This window comes from Mytilus edulis, chromosome 14 (assembly GCF_963676685.1).
Source record: "Mytilus edulis chromosome 14, xbMytEdul2.2, whole genome shotgun sequence".
In the NCBI taxonomy this organism is placed as follows: domain Eukaryota; kingdom Metazoa; phylum Mollusca; class Bivalvia; order Mytilida; family Mytilidae; genus Mytilus; species Mytilus edulis.
In genome coordinates, this window is record NC_092357.1 from 54,341,077 (window position 1) to 54,361,777 (window position 20,701).

At 32.6% G+C, this 20,701-nt stretch overlaps 1 long non-coding RNA gene across 1 annotated transcript; it reads right to left on the reverse strand.

Moving 5' to 3' along the window:
• Window positions 1–12,725: 12,725 nt before the first annotated feature.
• On the reverse strand, window positions 12,726–13,977 carry LOC139503723 (uncharacterized). Its single transcript, XR_011659177.1, has 2 exons — window positions 13,801–13,977; window positions 12,726–13,458 (listed from the first exon to the last, which is right to left on the reverse strand). It is a non-coding gene; the product is annotated as an uncharacterized lncRNA (long non-coding RNA).
• Window positions 13,978–20,701: the final 6,724 nt, after the last annotated feature.

The following is a 20,701-nucleotide window of genomic DNA, read 5'->3' on the forward strand; positions in this document are numbered from 1 at the left end:
TATAGTATCTGAGATATGGACTTGACCACCAAAACTTAACCTTGTTCACTGATCCATGAAATGAGGTCGAGGTCAAGTGAAAACTGTCTGACAGACATGAGGACCTTGCAAGGTACGCACATATCAAATATAGTTATCCTATCACTTATAATAACAGAGAATTCAACATTACAAAAAATCTGAACTTTTTTTTCAAGTGGTCACTGAACCATGAAAATGAGGTCAAGTACATTGGACATGTGACTGACGGAAACTTGGTAACATGAGGCATCTATATACAAAGTATGAAGCATCCAGATCTTCCACCTTCTAAAATATAAAGCTTTTAAGAAGTTATATAACGCCGCCGCCGCCGCCGTAGCCGCCGTAGCCGCCGCCGCCCCTGGATCACTATCCCTATGTCGAGCTTTCTGCAACAAAAGTTGCAGGCTCGACAAAAAACCAGAGCAAATGTTTTGAACATGATTTTAACTTTGTAAATCAAGTAATATTTTCACATTTACTGTAAAGCCCCTAAGTTACCACAATATTGATAATTTAATTGTTTTCTGAGTGATAAATAGAGATGACTAAGTGACCAGTCTTTTCAAATTTGTTCAATACGTCATGCACCATAAAATACAAATAAAGTTCTTGTTGACGATTTTGGCTTAGACTGTAAAGAGGTATTCATTCCCCTTAGCTACCTTATATTTTTCATTTTATTTTAACTATTTAATCCTTTAATATTAAATCTATGCATGGGAAATTGCATTGTCAAGATTTACAGAAATGCAACCTAAAACAGCAGTTAACTTAAGCTGATTCTGTCAACACAACCAGTACATCTTCGTTCTTAATGCCAGGGTAACTTCAGACCACTTTTAAAAACCAAGTACTTAAGAAAATCCAACACCCGAAGGCGTGCGTCAGCTGACCCCTAAACTAAAAAGTTCATTGCTAATGGACGGCATACATACATTTTAACTCCAAAATGTATAAAAGAAACTAAAATAAACAATCATACAAGACTAAAAAAAGGCCCGGAGAAGTTTATATTTGGATTCACATCGCGTGTTTTTTTTTTTAATCCCTTTGTAGTATATGCTCGAAGCCAAAGCAGAATATACATATTAACAGTTATATTGAATTCTATAAGGTAACGACCTTTTTTATAAGGACACTTCCGGATCTTTTGTAAGGACACTTCCGGGTATTTTGTAAGGACATTTCCGGGTCTTTTATAAGAACACTTCCGAGTAACATCGATAATTGTTATAACATGTTATGACCATATTATAATAATCTACATTCGTCACAGTATTTTCCCGCAATATCTGGTCAGTGGATGGAAAACAAATAGTTTGATAAACCCACAAAATAGAAGTAAATAAAATGAATGAAAAAAATAAAACAAATTCACTTTGTCTAATGATCTAAACATTAATGATGATTGCATCCATTCAACATCTTATTTTCTTAGATTTTTTTCAATTTCTTCCATTCTTCAAGTTACAGAATTGACGGGTATATATTCAGTTTGATATTTCTTTTCTCACATCTGCGTTTGTAATACTGGTGACGGAACAGACAGGTTTATATAACGGATGTCTATGTTTATTAGATCTGACGGAACTTCGGAAGTTTTTTGATTAATTCTAAAACACCTCAAATCAAAATAGTAAGATACGGATAAGAAATTGTAAAAGCAGAAGCAGAAATAGTTCTAAAGGTTGCACTTTGTAAATACAGCTGTTTCCCAAACCACGCCTCTTTTGGGGATAGATGAACATTAAAATATGTGGTTACCATACAGTCGAGGTAGGGGTAGTTAAGAAAATTATTGTTAGTTAAATCTTTGAGATGTTCGGGGCATATAAACGTTGAAAATGCCGCACAGCTCTATATTTTGACCTTTGAAAAAAATTGTGGTGTATATAAACTTTCAATTCTAGGATATGTATTTTTTTCTTCAAAACTTCATAGCAAAAGTGGTACAGTTTTAGCCGTTAAAGGAGTTTCTATGCATGGGAAATTGCATTGTCAAGATTTACAGAAATGCAACCTAAAACAGCTGTTAACTTTAGCTGATTCTGTCACGTGACACAACCAGTACATCTTCGTTCTTAATGCCAGGGTAACTTCAGACCACTTTTAAAAACCAAGTACTTAAGAGTAGTCACTCGAGGGTAACTTGAAGAAAAAAAACCAGTCACAGTGAAAAGAAAATCAATGACAGAATCGGAAGAAGCCTGAAACAATTAGAAAAATGTCAAAATAAAGGATTGTAAACTTTGACTGCATCTAGAAACAACTAATGTTAGATATAAACATAGTAGACCTATTGCATATAGTATGAGAAAAACAGAACAAAACACAAAAATTTAACTATAACCACTGAACCATGAAAATGAGGTCAAGGTCAGATGACACCTGCCAGTTGGACATGTACCCTTACAGTCCTTCCATACACCGAATATACTAGCCCTATTGCTTATAGTATCTGAGATATGGACTTGACCACCAAAACTTAACCTTGTTCACTGATCCATGAAATGAGGTCGAGGTCAAGTGAAAACTGTCTGACAGACATGAGGACCTTGCAAGGTACGCACATATCAAATATAGTTACCATACAGTCGAGGTAGGGGTAGTTAAGAAAATTATTGTTAGTTAAATCTTTGAGATGTTCGGGGCATATAAACGTTGAAAATGCCGCACAGCTCTATATTTTGACCTTTGAAAAAAATTGTGGTGCATATAAACTTTCAATTCTAGGATATGTATTTTTTTCTTCAAAACTTCATAGCAAAAGTGGTACAGTTTTAGCCGTTAAAGGAGTTTCTAAGCATAGTTCTTTTGGTAGTCTGAAACTATGTTAACTTATATCAATTGAATCAAGGTCGATTTGAAAATACTTTTAAAGTAAAATACTGAACCCCGAGAACAAGTCAAAATGGAAAGTCCCAAATAAAACTAACAAAATCAAAAACTTAAACTCATCAAACGGATGGACAGCAACTGTCATATTCCTGACCTAGTAAATGCATTTTCTTATGGAGAACATGGAGGAAACCTCAAGAGAAATCATGCGATTTACTAGCTAGTGTATTTCTCGTTTTCATCGAATATCGCCGTTTGCCATGAGTAGCACAAGTAGTTGCAAGTAAGTGTATACGGGTGTGAACTCAGTATCTAGACCACCTGTGTCAAACAAAAAATTATTAGTCGCACTCGGCGATGATACATTCAAAGAAGTATTCAGGGTTATAACTACAACAAGACGAACATTTCTGCGGTTATCTGTTACACAGTATAACACTAAAAAAAGGTATCTGAGCGTTGATCCTGCGAACAAGTTTCATACAAAATGTGTTTCAGTCATCGCTTTCACACTCCAATAGAAATAGAAAAAAACACGTTCAAGTTTAAATAAGACTAAATAGAAATAAAATATTGTTTCTTAGAATGGCATATCAATAAAACTATAAAGCGAAAAGTATTTGAGATACCATTATAGTGTGTAATGCAAAAAGTAACCTCACTAGCGGTGTTAAAAAGCCAAATCGAATTTTGAAAGACTGAAAACCTAGAATTTTGAAAAATTGTGCGAACATTGGATATAGTTAACTATTTTTGGGGGGTAGAAAAAATAGTTTCTCGAGTAGTTTAATATTTTCAAACAGAATATTTACAGAAAAATGTACTCAAATATATAATAGTTCATGTCGACACAAAAATGCTAACTACTGGTATACTTGATATCCTAGGGAAGAAATAGCCAGCAGCAGTGGCATTCACCTAGCAGTAGTGAAACCTCATAAAAAGATAACATGATGACATTTCGGTACGCCAGACGCGCGTTTCATCAACAAAAGGTCCACAAGTGACGCTCGACTATTTAAAACTAGTTGGTAGGGCAAATCAGATGTTACGTTTAAGAGTAATGAGAACAAAAAATATAACAAAAAGTTGCCCCCAATCCGACAACAAGTATAATACAACAATAATCATACAAGATTTGTTCTCAATGAACCCGAATATTTAAACGGCATCAGTAAATGCCATTTTCAATCAACTTATGTTACCTATAGAAATGTGTTACAGAAAACTGAGCAGGTTAATTCTTCAATCAATGAAAAATGAAAACAAATCCCTCATCTGTTTCATCGCAATACAGTTTGTAAAAGATGATTTGTACGATGTCATAGTTAATGGAATTTATGTCATACACGTACGGTCATAATAACATGTCAGAGCATTGTGCAACTGGGAATAGATTCTTAACTTATAAACTCATCAAGAAAGAACAAAATTGCAAATTGACTAATTTCATAGGACGACATGAAGTCAAATTTAAGGTACAGTAGACATGTGTTATACAAAAGTTTTCAGGACATGCTGCCTCTAAAATGAAATTTTTGATCTACAACTTACCCATTTCCCCAGATTTGGCTTATGTCTAAATCCATGACAATCACTACTTTTGACCTCAAAATAATCCTTTTAAAAAAATACTTAAGAAGTCGTTAAAAAAACTCTGGTTAGATAAGTATTTAATTGTACAATATTTTGGGCTTTTGTATTTAGGAAAATATTTAGTTTGACTTGAAAGCACTGATTTAGCAATTCTGTTCTTGTTTTTGTAGAGAATTTCACTCAATGAAACTTAATTAAGACATGAGACTGTAGTAGTCTCAGCCAAAATCATTACTATGCATGTAATGACAAAATAACGTCATTCAAATCTAGCGACGAAAGAGAAAGAAAAACGTCTACAGTAAATAACGGATGAACTCCACAGGCGTTTTGTATGGAGTATTATTGAAAGACAATCACGTTTTATTCAAAATACATAGTAATTCAGGAGGCAAACTTTGATTAATATATAAACTCTCTTCTTTGATCACTTGTTTGGAATGAAAATGAACGACTCTGCTTGGGGCTTGAGGTTTTTTTAATACACGGTTTCAATTTTTATTATGATTGACAGATAACTAATAAATATGCCTCAGAGTAAAATTGTTGAATGAACAAAAAAAAAACATAACAATTACCAGGAAAATATGACCGAGATATTTTAATATTCCTTTCGAATTATATATTCAAATATTGTTTCTATTTTAGTAGACGATTAGGATAGTTTCATGTAAAGAGGACTGAAGTGTATTTTTTATCACATCAGAAACATTGTATTTAGTTCTAATGATGTAAACACGATGCTTCCATGCACATTTTCCCAATTTAAGTTTAATTTTCAGCATTTATCATGTGTATGTAAAAAAAAAATTTACATTTCAAAATTATCTTTATTACTGTAAATTTATAACATTATTGCGTGCATTTATTATAGCAATTTTGTCTTTTGAACTAAAATGCGATTTAAATGTTTGCGAAATTGAGAAAAAAAACCTGTGATATGCTTGTTTACTATATGACTCTATGTGGAGCGGACGGACTTGAATGTAGACGAATTTAAAATTTCATTCTTAAGAACGTCCGTGTAGTATTTACGGCATACCACCACCACATTGTTGGCTGCTTTGTTGGCCGGTACAAACACAAACCGCTTTGAAAGTATTTGAAGTTCTTATTCTGGAAATAGGTGTATTATGTACTCTATTATTCACGTCTAAATTATTTTCAAAATGTGATATTCTCTTATCTACCACATTCATACATTTATTTAAATAAGAATCAAGAGATTTTTTATCAGATTTTTCCCGTTTACACCATTTTTTACAAAACGAGGAAAGAGCATCTTTGGTGACTTGACCACACTCTTTCCAATCTATTTCAGATGGAGGACGATATTTTGGTCCTTTTTTCAAAATGTTTTTAACCTCTCTGTCCTGGACGATATTGAGGTCCCCTGTAATAACATGGCCATAGGGAACATATCTAAACATCGACAATTCACGGTTTCAAGTTAAGGGAGTATTACTATCTATATTCACGTCTGATGTATGAAATTATAGGTGATTCTATATTATCAAAATAGGGAGGTATAAAATTTTGAACGGTAGAGTCATTAAATATACTAGATAAGTTGATAAAATCAATACCTCTGCTAATATATTTAATTTTCAAAAAATGACGTTTATGATCTTCAGGTTTGTCGATACGCGGGAACAGCCTATGGTGGCAAAAAGCTGTAATTATACGAGAATATTCATACAGTTGGCTTAAGAATGAGATGGGTTAGACTGTAAAGAGGTATTCTTTCCCTGTAGCTACCTTATATTTTTCATAATATTTTAACTTTTTAAAAGAAAGAGGGGGGGTGGAGAAGGGGCACAATTAAGTAATTTATGACCAATTCATTTTATATTTTTACATAAGTTTGATTTTGACATTCTAGGTACTTATAGTTTAAGAGCTTTGTCCTTACTTTTCTACAGAAAAAAAAGTGGACATATTGTTTTTAAAAGAAATATCATGGACCAAACTAGTTAGGCCAATTTCTCTTTAGATAATTATTTCTTAATCCAGAGTCCGAGGCAACGAAGTCAACATTTATGTGCAAAGATAATAGAATATTGCAAACCGAGCTTTACATTCATGTGGGTTTTTTTTTCTTTTCTTGAGTTTGATGTGACATTGTACAGAGTCATACAAGACCATGCTTACATCTTTTAGGTGGGGTTCTTATATGCATGTTATTATATAAAAAAAATATTAGGTTTCATATTTTAACATACTTTCCTGCAGATGGTTAACAAGGTTTTAATTTGTAATAACTCGGTTTCTGGGGCATGCTTTGTTGAGCCTCTTCCTGAGCTTTTTTTTTATTATGTGATTATTTGGACGTTTTTAAGGTGATTATTTTTAACTAGAACAAATATTTCATGATTATATAATCTTGGACTGCACTTTCAATTATTTGAATACTAGTATGTTGTTTAAATTCGTTTTTGCTTGTTTGTTGAGTCTGATGTGACTTTGGTAATGAAATTTGATGCGACTTTCAAAAACGTGAGAGGTTTAGCTAGGCATAAAACCAGGTTCAATCCACCATTTTCTACATAAGAAAATGCCTGTACCAAAACATGAATATGACAGATGCTATCCATTCTTTTGATGTGTTTGAAATTTTGATTTTGCCATTTGATTAGGAACTACTCGTTTTGAATTTTCCTCAAAGTTCAGTATTTTTGTGATTTTACTTTTTTGTACTGGTTCATATAATACAATGGTGGTGGGACATCAAGAATTTCAATACTCAATGAAGTTAGTTTTTAGTTCGTTTGATCTGAGCATATGATGAAACCAAGTATCCTCCAAATAGCCTTTTTTTTTCTTTGTGCCTGTACTTGAAAAATTGAAACCAATGAAAGTTACTCAATCCAGTGTCTAAAAGCTGCATGTAATAGGTTGTTGTTATGATTATGTAGTGTAAAATGCAAAGTGTGACACCTGTCTAAAAAAGATGTGAATAGCTATACCAAAGCAATGAGAGGACTGTGTAAATCCATGAAACATAGGTGGTCCGAGATGAAAAGTAAAATCACAAAAATACTGAACTCAAAACAAATCTGATCGGAAAGTCGATAATCACATTGCAAAATCAAAAAACAAAACACATAAAAAACGAATGGACAAGAACTGTCATATTCCTGACTTGGTACAGGCATTTTCAAATGTAGAAAATGGTGGATGAAACACCAACTTCACCAAACATTTACTGACTGAAAAAATTCCAAATAAGTACAAATTGTCCAGGGGCATGATTTAATAAAAACAGGAAAATTACTATGATTGTTACCATTTGACATTTTTAAATCTTAGAAGAGGCTCTAAAAAATCTGTGTCGCCTAAATTGGTATATATATGTATTCAACAAAGGACACTCTTCAACATTGTAGACAAGAAAAATATTCATGGCAAAAATGTCTGTTTAGTTGATTTTGTATAGCTGGTCACTTAATCTGTTTAGTTTCTCACTTTCTTCTTAGAGTTGTCACGTTGCTCAAAACGCAAAAGAGGGTAAAATAAAATCTCACTTAAGGGCAATCACTCCAAAATAAAAAGTGACAGTCTACTTTTAAACTTTATCAGCAAATTTTGACTAGTTAGTAGATTTCATCTTTTTGATCATTTCTGTTTATTTAAGTTTCTATCTATCTAGTATAATTTTTATCATATAAGACAAAATGCCAAAAAGTGGTAAAAATCATCATTAATGGGCAATAACTCCAATAAGAAGTCAATGGACGACTTCCACCATATATGGTCTTAATTTAATATCTTGATTTGCTGATAATTTTTGCCTTTTTAAGGTGCTGTCGATCTATTATAATTTATAAGATTTAAAGCAAAACAGCAAAAGAATAGGTAAAAATCTTTAGATAATCATGTCTTATAATCCAGATTCATAGGCAAAGATGTCAACATTTTCTTGGCAAGGTTATAGAATACAGAACATTGCAAACAGAGCTTTATATTCACGTGTTTTTGTTTGTTTGTTGAGTTTGATGTGATTTCTATCTATCTATTATAATTTATAAGATATAAGACAACTAGAGGCTCTAAAGAGCCTGTGTCGCTCACCTTGGTCTATGTGAATATTAAACAATGGACACAGATGGATTCATGACAAAATTGTGTTTTGGTGATGCTGATGTGTTTGTAGATCTTACTTTACTAAACATTCTTGCTGCTTACAATTATCTCTATCTATAACTACTTTCTGTGGAAAATGTTATTGAAAATCTCCAAATTTTAAGAAAATTGTTAAAAATTGACTATGAAGGGCAATAACTCCTTAGGGGGTCAATTGACTATTTTGGTCATACTGACTTTTTTTTAGTTCTTACTTTGATGTACATTATTGCTGTTTACAGTTTATCTTTATCTAAAATAATATTCAAGATAATAACAAAAAAACAGCAAAATTTCCTTAAAATTACCATTTCAGGGGCAGCAACCCAACAACCAATTATCCGATTCATCTGAAAATTCTAGGGCAGATAGACCGTGACCTGATCAACAATTTTACTTCCTGTCAGATTTGCTCTAAATGCTTTAGTTTTTGAGTAATAAGCCAAAAACTGCATTTTACCCCTATGTTCTATTTTTAGACGTGGCGGCCATCTTGGTTAGTTGGTCGTGTCACCGGACACAATTTTTAAACTAGATACCCCAATGATGATTGTGGCCAAGTTTGGTTTAATTTGGCCGAGTAGTTTCAGAGAAGAAGATTTTTGTAAAAGATTACTTAGATTTACGAAAACATGGGTTAAAAATTGACTATAAAGGGCAATAACTCCTAAAGGGGTCAACTATCAAAAACAGCAAAATTTCCTTAAAATTACCAATTCAGGGGCAGCAACACAACAACAGGTAGTCCGATTCATCTGAAAATTTCAGGGCAGATAGATCTTGACCTGATAAACAATTTTACCCCGTCAGATTTGCTCTAAATGCTTTGGTTTTTGAGTAATAAGCCAAAAACTGCATTTTACCCCTATGCTCTATTTTTAGACGTGGCGGCCATCTAGGTTAGTTCAACTTAGTTGGCCGGGTCACCGGATACATTTTTTAAACTAGATACCCCAATGATGATTGTGTCCAAGTTTGGTTTAATTTAGTTTCAGAGGAGAAGATTTTTGTAAAATTTAACGACACAGGATGACGCCGGACGCCGGCGTCCGGACGCAAAGTGATGGGAAAAGCTCACTTGGCCCTTTGGGACAGGTGAGCTAAACTAGAGGCTCTAAAGAGCCTGTGTCGCTCACCTTGGTCTATGTGCATATTAAACAAAGGACACAAATGGATTCATGACAAAATTGTATTTTGGTGATGGTGATGTGTTTGAAGTTCTTTCTTTACTGAACGATTTTGCTTCTTACAATTATATCTATAATGAACTTTGCCCATTAGTAACAGAGAACTATATTTGGTAAAAATTTACATAAATTTACCAAATTAATGAAAATTGTTAAAAATTGACTATAAAGGGCAATAACTCCTTAAGGGGTCAACTGACCATTTTGGTCATGTTGACTTATTTGTAGATCTTACTTTGCTGAACATTATTGCTGTTTACAATTTATCTCTATCTATAATAATATTCAAGATAATAACCAAAAACAGCAAAATTTCCTCAAAATTACCAACTCAGGGGCAGCAACCCAACAACCGATTGACCGATTCATCTGAAAATTTCAGGGCAGATAGATCTTGACCTGATAAACATTTTTATTCCATGTCAGATTTCCTCAAAATGCTTTGGTTTTTGAGTTATAAGCCAAAAACTGCATTTTACCCCTATGTTCTATTTTTAGCGGTGGCGGCCATCTTGGTTGGTTGACCAGGTCATGCCACACATTTTTTAAACTAGATACCCCAAAGATGATTGTGGCCAAGTTTGGATTAATTTGGCCCAGTAGTTTCAGAGGAGAAGATTTTTGTAAAAGATTACTTTAATTTACGAAAAATGGTTAAAAATTGACTATAAAGGGCAATAACTCCTAAACGGGTCAACTGACCATTTTGGTCATGTTGACTTATTTGTAGATCTTACTTTGCTGAACATTATTGCTGTTTACAGTTTATCTCTATCTATAATAATATTCAAGATAATAACCAAAAACAGCAAAATTTCCTCAAAATTACCAATTCAGGGGCAGCAACCCAACAACCGATTGACCGATTCATCTGAAAATTTCAGGGCAGATAGATCTTGACCTGATAAACATTTTTATCCCCATGTCAGATTTCCTCAAAATGCTTTGGTTTTTGAGTTATAAGCCAAAAACTGCATTTTACCCCTTTGTTCTATTTTTAGCCGTGGCGGCCATCTTGGTTGGTTGACCAGGTCATGCCACACATTTTTTAAACTAGATACCCCAAAGATGATTGTGGCCAAGTTTGGATTAATTTGGCCCAGTAGTTTCAGAGGAGAAGATTTTTGTAAAAGATTACTTTAATTAACGAAAAATGGTTAAAAATTTACTATAAAGGGCAATAACTCCTAAACGGGTCAACTGACCATTTTGGTCATGTTGACTTATTTGTAGATCTTACTTTGCTGAACATTATTGCTGTTTACAGTTTATCTCTATCTATAATAATATTCAAGATAATAACCAAAAACAGCAAAATTTCCTCAAAATTACCAATTTAGGGGCAGCAACCCAACAACCGATTGACCGATTCATCTGAAAATTTCAGGGCAGATAGATCTTGACCTGATAAACATTTTTATCCCATGTCAGATTTTCTCAAAATGCTTTGGTTTTTGAGTTATAAGCCAAAAACTGCATTTTACCCCTTTGTTCTATTTTTAGCCGTGGCGGCCATCTTGGTTGGTTGACCAGGTCATGCCACACATTTTTTAAACTAGATACCCCAAAGATGATTGTGGCCAAGTTTGGATTAATTTGGCCCAGTAGTTTCAGAGGAGAAGATTTTTGTAAAAGATTACTTTAATTAACGAAAAATGGTTAAAAATTTACTATAAAGGGCAATAACTCCTAAACGGGTCAACTGACCATTTTGGTCATGTTGACTTATTTGTAGATCTTACTTTGCTGAACATTATTGCTGTTTACAGTTTACCTCTATCTATAATAATATTCAAGATAATAACCAAAAACAGCAAAATTTCCTCAAAATTACCAATTCAGGGGCAGCAACCCAACAATCGATTGACCGATTCATCTGAAAATTTCAGGGCAGATAGATCTTGACCTGATAAACATTTTTAACCCATGTCAGATTTGTTCTAAATGCTTTGGTTTTTGAGTTATAAGCCAAAAACTGCATTTTACCCCTATGTTCTATTTTTAGCCGTGGCGGCCATCTTGGTTGGTTGACCGGGTCACGCCACACATTTTTTAAACTAGATACCCCAATGATGATTGTGGCCAAGTTTGGTTTGATTTGGCCCAGTAGTTTCAGAGGAGAAGATTTTTGTAAAAGTTAACGACGACGGACGACGACGACGGACGCCGGACGCCGGACGACGACGACGGACGCAAAGTGATGGGAATAGCTCACTTGGCCCTTCGGGCCAGGTGAGCTAAAAAAGGATAAAATTGGTAAAAGTCGTGATCAAAAGGCAATAACTCCAGTAAAGAGTCAAGTGAGGATTTCAACTATGAGTCTTAATTGTAGAACTTGTGTTCCTGTTCATTTTTGCAAAACAATTTTATCTCTATCTGTTATAGTTTTCAAGATAATAGGGGAAAGTTAGTTCAATAGACAACTTTTGAGTTCAACGCATTTCCTTGGTTTAGTGAACGTCACTCATACCTTTAGGTGTGTCCTGACTTCCATTTCAATGTTGAGCAAGTGGTTGAAAAACTATAAAGCTATATTGCAAGAATTATTCGGCAAATTTAATTCTCATAATTGACAATCTGCATGGCTGTTATTAGGGAATTGTGATTAAGTACTACTGAACAAAGTTTATTTCTAGTTTATCCTGCACAATGACGATCACTAAGACGCTTGATGAACGTTTATAGGGCAGGGATACAGGCTAGCCCTCTATCTAGTAAATGACGTCACAAAGGCGTGTATAATTGACGAGTTTTTTCCAGTGACGGATGAACTCGAAAGTGGTCTATTCAACAGACTATGTATGCCAAGTGATGAGAAAAGCTCACTTAGTCCTTTGGGCAAGGTGAACTAAAAAATGAGCTCAATTTTTACAGATATAAAAATATCAAGTTAACCTTTTTTTAAATTTCAGAATGATGAACAGGCACAATTTGGCTGAAAGTAGAATGATAGTCAAATCAAATCAAATCAAATCATTTTATTGGTGTAAAATCCAAATATTGGATTGTTACCAAGACAAACATGACAATCATTACAAACATATAATATCTAAATTTAAACAACATTCATATTCTTATAAGACTATATATTCAAATGTTTTGGAGGAGGTGATACCTTTGCAAATTTGAAAGTACAATTACAAACAATCATATTAATGCAATTGTTATAAAATATATCATTACAAGTACTATAAGAAAATATAAAATAGTCACATAATTTTTTTTACATCCACTAGTTTTTCTTATCAGCTAGGCTGTTCCTTAATACATATAAGTCATTAACTCCCTTGACAATAGACACTTGGTACAAAAGTATATAAACTTATCATGGATACCAGGATTAAATTTGGTATAAGATTGATTGTTGTAACCATTAATTTTTTATTGCTGAATCATAAATATAACTTAAATCACTGTGTTTAACATCCTCTCAAATCAGTCTGTTGAAAAAACTTCATAAAATCTTTTCACAGAAATTCTGACACATTGTCCTAAATGTGTATATATCAAGAATGTATTTCAAATCAATTCTTTGAAAAGTAATAGTTAAGATTTTGTATATACAAGAATCTTTGATTTTTCCACATAGTTGTACAATATATTTAGGTTTTGTCATCTTCTAGAGAAAGATCTGGTTTCCATCCATAAAGTAACCAGTGGTATAATTCTCTTAGCTGACTGGTATCTGGATCTAAAAAAAAAAATAAATACAATATTTCAAATTTCACAAAATTTATCTTAAAAGTCAGAGGTCTACTACATACAAGCTGTTAGCTTTGAAACTGTAGCTCTAAAGATTCTAAAGATTTTTTTTAAGAAGTCCTTCATTTCTGTATTCTTATGTCATTATTTTTCAATTCTTTATATTTTTTGCACATTATTGTCTATTCTTTATATTTTGGCAACCCATTATTCTATATTTTTTATTCTCTGTCCTATTTTTTTCTACTCCTTTTTTTTTTATTCTGCTTCTTTTTCTAATAGTATTCTGTAAACCCCATCCAGGCCCTCCACTGCGTTCATTAATTCATACCTGTAATATTTAGTTTAGTTAGTAGCTCATGTGTCTCCTCCATTTTATCCATAACTTCTATCAGGTTTGTGGACTCTACCCTAGGCAGTGTAATGTTGTAGTAGATGAAGATTTTATTATTAAATGTGGCGTAGACAAAACTTGGAACGTTATCTTTCTGATTGACAGAATACAGACCTAGAAATAACAAGAGGCTCTCAAGAGCCTGAATCGCTCACCTTAATTTTTTTGGTTAAATCTCTCATCAATGATTATTTTGGCTTTTCAATTTATTTAAATGTTCTTTGAATCGTCCTATTTTCTTCAAAAGCAAAAAAAAAATCATTTTCTCCTATGCTCTATTTTAGCCATAGGAGCAATGTTTCTGACATTCAAGGGAATGAAATATAAAATTTATACTAGATACTCTGAAACTCATTTAGCCTAAGTTTGGCTGAAATTGATACAGCAGTTTTAAAGGAGAAGATTTTTTAAAGTAAGTCAACATGATGAACAAATTGTGAAAAAAGTATTTAAAGGGCAATAACTCCTTAAGGGGTCAATTGACAATTTTGGTCAAATTGACTTATTTGTAGATCTTACTTTGCTTAACATTTTTGCTGTGAACAGTTTATCTGTATCTATAATAATATTCACGATAATAACCAAAAACTGCAAAATTTCTTTAAAATCATCAATTCAGGGGCATTATACCTGAAAAACCAGTTACCCAATTCGGCTGAAAATTTCAGGACAGGTCGACCTTGACCTAATAAATACTTTAACTTCTTGTCTTATTTGCTCTAAATGCTGGAGTTTTTGAGATATAAGCCAAAAACTGCATTTTACCCTGTGTTCTATTTTTAGCCATGACGGCCATGTTTTTTGACGAAATAAAAAATAAAGCACAAACTTTATTTTATACACCCTACTGATCATTCAGTTGAAGTTTGGTTGAATTTGGTTTAGTAGTTTTAGAGGAGAAGATTTTTTAAAGTTAGCAAATATGATGAACAAATTGTGAAAAATTGTCATTAAAGGACAATAACCCCTTAAGGGGTCAATTGACAATTTTGGTCATATTAACTTATTTGTAGATCTTACTTTGCTGATCATTTTTGCTGTTTACAGTTTATCTTTATCTATAATAATATTCAAGATAATGACCAAAAACTGCAAAATTTCCTTAAAATTACCAATTAAGTGGCAGCAACCCAACAATGGTTTGTTTGATTCATCTGAAAATTTCAGGGCTGATAGATCTTGACCTAATGAACATTTTTACCCCATATCAGATTTGCTCTAAATGCTTTCGTTTTTGAGATATAAGCCAAAAACTGCATTTGACCCCTATGTTTTATTTTAAGTAACGGCGGTTTTTTTGACGGATCAAAAATCGAAGCACACACTTTGTGCAGGATAATCTACGGAACAATCATGCTAAGTTTTATCCAAATCCATTCAGTAGTTTCAGAGGAGAAGATTTTTTAAAGTTAGCAAATGTGATGAACAAATTGTGAAAAATTGTCATTAAAGGACAATAACCCCTTAAGGGGTCAATTGACAATTTTAGTCATATTAACTTATTTGTAGATCTTACTTTGTTGATCATTTTTGCTGTTTACAGTTTATCTTTATCTATAATAATATTCAAGATAATGACCAAAAACTGCAAAATTTCCTTAAAATTACCAATTAAGTGGCAGCAACCCAACAATGGTTTGTTTGATTCATCTGAAAATTTCAGGGCTGATAGATCTTGACCTAATGAACATTTTTACTTGATGTCAGATTTGCTCAAATTTTTGAGATATAAGCCAAAAACTGCATTTGACCCCTATGTTCTATTTTAAGTAACGGCGACCATGTTTTTTGACGGATCAAAAATCGAAGCACACTTTGTGCAGGATAATCTAAGGAACAATCATGCTAAGTTTCATTCAAATCCATTCAGTAGTTTCAGAGGAGAAGATGTTTGAAAAATTGTTAACGACGACAGACGACGACGACGACGACGGACGCCAAGTGATGAGAAAAGCTCACATGGCCTTTTAGGCCAGGTGAGCTAAAAAGTATTTATAATTCAAATTCATATAATAAAATATTGACTTTATAAATTACCTTAAATATAGTTTTGGATCATATCCATTTATAAAATTGCTCAAAAGAGGGGCAAAAGATACCAGAGGAACAGTCAAACTCATAAATGGAAAATAAACTGACAACACCATAGCTAAAATGAAAACGACAAACAGACAAATAATTAAAGAACACAAGAAACAACATAGAAAACTAAAGACTGAGCAACACAAACCCCACCAAAAAACTCGGGTGATCTCAGGTGCTCTGTTAGAGAAAGCAGATCCTGCTTCACATGTGGCACCTGTCATGTTGCTCATGTTATTACAAACCTTGTAAAAAGTCAAATTAGGAGGTCACATTCATGAAAAGGGAAGGGGATTGTAGTTATGAAGTAAGAAACATATTCAATATCAACTGAGAAACACTTATTCCATAGGGGTCAACCACTCAACCAACTTCTGATGGCTTCCCTAAAATTTACAAAGGGATGATTTCAACTTCACCTTTTAGATTTATAACGAAAAGATGCTACCAATCCGACAACAAGTATAATACAACAATAATCATACGAAGATTTGTTCTCAATGAACCCGAATATTTGAACGGCATCAGTAAATGCCATTTTCAATCAACTTATGTGACCTAGAAATGTGTTACAGAAAACTGAGCAGGTTACTTCTTCAATCAATGAAAAAGGAAAACAAATCCCTCATCTGTTTCATCGCAATACAGTTTGTAAAAGATGATTTGTACGATGTCATAGTTAATGGAATTTATGTCATACACGTACGTTCATAATAACATGTCAGAACCTTGCGCAACTGGCAATATATTCTTAACTTATAAACTCATCAAGAAAGAACAAAATTGCAAATTGACAAATTTGATAAGACGACATGAAGTCAATTTTAAGGTACAGTAGACATGTGTTATACAAAAGTTTTCAGGACATGCTGCCTCTAAAATGAAATTTTTGATCTTCAACTTACCCATTTCCCCAGATTTGGCTTATGCTAAATCTATGACAATCGCTACTTTCGACCCCAAAATAATTCTTTTAAAAAAATACTTTAGAGATCGTTAAAAAAACTCTGATTAGATAAGTATTTAATTGTACAATATTTTGGCTTTTGTATTTAGGAAAATATTTAGCTTGACTTGAAAGCACTGATTTAGCAATTCTGTTCTTTAATTTCACTCAATGAAACTTAATTAAGACATGAGACTGTGGTAGTCTCAGCCAAAATCATTACTATGCATGTAATGACAAAATAACGTCATTCAAATCTAGCGACAAAAGAGAAAGAAAAACGTCTACAGTAAATAACGGATGAACTCCACAGGCGTTTTGTTTCAAAATGCATAGTAATTCAGGAAGCAAACCTTGATTAATATATAAACTCTCTTCTTTGATCACTTGTTTGGAATGAAAATGAACGACTCTGCTTGGGGCTCGAGGTTTTTTTAATACATGGTTTCAATTGTTATTGTGATTGACAGACAATTAGTAAATATGCCTCAGAGTAAAATTGTTGAATGAACAGAAAAACAACACAACAATTACCAGGAAAATATCACCGAGATATTTTAATCTTCCTTTTGAATTATATATTCAAATATTGTTTCTATTTTAGTAGACGGTTAGGATAGTTTCATGTAAAGAGGACTGAAGTGTATTTTTTATCACATCAGAAACATTTTATTTAGTTCTAATGATGTAAACACGATGCTTCCATGCACATTTTCTCTATTTAAGTTTAATTTTCAGCATTTATGTGATTATTTTTTTTACATTTCAAAATTCACTTTATTACTGTAAATTTATAAGATTATTGTGTGCATTAAATTATTGGAATTATAACCCTGTCGTATTTTCGCAATAATAAAAACATCGCAATAACTTCTGGAATTACAGTAATTCAAGTTTCATTGTTAGTCTTCATGTCATACTTTTGGTTTCCAGTTGACAATTAAAGAAAAACCAGAGCAAATGTTTTGAACATGATTTTTAATTTGCAAATCAAGTAATATTTTCACATTTACTGTAAAGCCCCTAAGTTACCACAATATTGATAATTTAATTGTTTTCTGAGTGATGAATAGAGATGACTCAGTGACCAGTTTTTTCAAATTTGTCGATTTTGGCTTCGACTGTAAAGAGGTATTTATTCCCCTTAGCTACCTTATATTTTTTATTTTATTTTAACTTTTTAAAAGAAATGGGGGAGTGGAGAAGGGGCACAATTGAGTAATATATGACCAATTCATTTTATATTTTTACATAAGTTTGATTTTGACATTCTAGGTACTTATAGTTTAAGAGCTTTGTCCTTACGTTTCTACAGAAAAAAAGTGGACATATTGTTTTTAAAATAAATATCATGGACCAAATTAGTTAGGCCAATTTCTCTTTAGATAATTATTTCTTATTCCGGAGTCCGAGGCAACGAAGTCAACATTTATGTGCAAAGATAATAGAATATTGCAAACCGAGCTTTACATTCATGTGTTTTTGTTAGTTTGTTGAGTTTGATGTGACATTGTACATAGTCATACAAGACCATGCTTACATCTTTTAGATGGGGTTCTTATATACATGTTATTATATAAAAAAAATTAGGTTCCATATTGTAACATGCTTTCCTGGCAGATATCTAACAAGGTTTTAATTTGTAATAACTCGGTTTCTAGGGCATGCTTTGTTGAGCCTCTTCCTGAGTTTTTTTTTTATTATGTGATTATTTGGACGTTTTTAAAGTGATTATTTTTAACTAGAACAAATATTTCATGATTATATAATCTTGGACTGCACTTTTAATTATTTGAATACTAGTATGTTGTTTAAATTCGTTTTTGCTTGTTTGTCGAGTCTGATGTGACTTTGGTAATGAAATTTGATGCGACTTTCAAAAACGTGAGAGGTTAAGCTAGGCATAAAACCAGGTTCAATCCACCATTTTCTACATAAGAAAATGATTGTACCAAAACATGAATATGACAGATGCTATCCATTCTTTTGATGTGTTTGAGATTTTGATTTTGCCATTTGATTAGGAACTACTCGTTTTGAATTTTCCTCAAAGTTTAGTATTTTTGTGATTTTACTTTTTTGTACTGGTTCATATAATACAATGGTGGTAGACATCAAGAATTTCAATACTCAATGAAGTTAATTTTTAGTTCGTTTGATCTGAGCATATGATGAAACCAAGTATCCTCCAAATAGCCTTTTTTCTTTGTGCCTGTACTTGAAAAATTGAACCAATGAAAGTTAATCAATCCAGTGTCTAAAAGCTGCATCTATGGTATAGGTTGTTGTTATGATTATGTAGTGTAAAATGCAAAGTGTGACACCTGTCTAAAGAAAATGTGTATGGCTATCCCAAAGTAATGACAGGACTGTGTAAATCCATGAAACATAGGTGGTCTGAGATGAAAAGTAAATCACAAAAATACTGAACTCAAAGAAAATCTAATCGGAAAGTCGATAATCACATTGCAAAATCAAATAACAAAACACATAAAAAACGAATGGACAAGAACTGTCATATTCCTGACTTGGTACAGGCATTTTCAAATGTAGAAAATGGTGGATGAAACACCAACTTCACCAAACATTTACTGACTGAAAAAATTCCAAATAAGTACAAATTGTCCAGGGGCATGATTTAATAAAAACAGGAAAATTACTTTGATTGTTACCATTTGACATTTTTAAATCTTACTAGAGGCTCTAAAAAATCTGTGTCGCCTAACTTGGTATATATATGTATTCAACAAAGGACACTCTTCAACATTGTAGACAAGAAAAATATTCATGGCAAAAATGTCTGTTTAGTTGATCTTGTATAGCTGGTCACTTAATCTGTTTCGTTTCTCACTTTCTTCTTAGAGTTGTCACGTTGCTCAAAACGATAAAGAGGGTAAAATAAAATCCTCATTTAAAGACAACCACTCCAAAAAAAAAGTGACAGTCTACTTTTAAACTTTATCAGCAAAATTTGACTAGTTAGTAGATTTCATCTTTTTGATCATTTCTGTTTATTTCAGTTTCTATCTATCTAGAATAATTTTTATCATATAAGACAAAATGCCAAAAAGTGGTAAAAATCATCATTAATGGGCAATAACTCCAATAAGAAGTCATTGGACTACTTCCACCATAAGGTCTTAATTAAATATCTTGATTTGCTGATCATTTTTGCCTTTTTAAGATCTATTATAATTTATAAGATTTCAAGCAAAAAAGCAAAAGAATACGTAAAAATCTTTAATCATTTCTTATAATCCAGAGTCATAGGCAAAGATGTCAACATTTTCTTGGCAAGGTTATAGAATACAGAACATTGCAAACAGAGCTTGATATTCAGGTGTTTTTGTTTGTTTGTTGAGTTTGATGTGATTTCTATCAATCTATTATAATTTATAAGATATAAGACAAAAAAAGGATAAAATTGGTAAAAATCGTGATCAAAAGGCAATAACTCTAGTAAGGAGTCAAATGAGGATTTCAACTATGAGTCTTAATTGTAGAACTTGTGTTCCTGTTCATTTTTGCAAAACAAGTTTATCTCTATCTGTTATAGTTTTCAAGATAATAGGGGGAAGTTAGTTCAATAGACAACTTTTGAGTTCAACGCATTTCCTTCAAAAAAGTTTGGTTTAGTGAAAGTCACTCATGCGTTTAGGTGTGTCCTGACTTCCATTTCAATGTTGAGCGAGTGGTTGAAAAACTTTAAAGCTATATTGCACGAATTATTCGGCAAATTTAATTCTCATAATTGACAATCTGCACGGCTGTTATTAGGGAATTGTGATTAAGTACCTACTAAACAAAGTT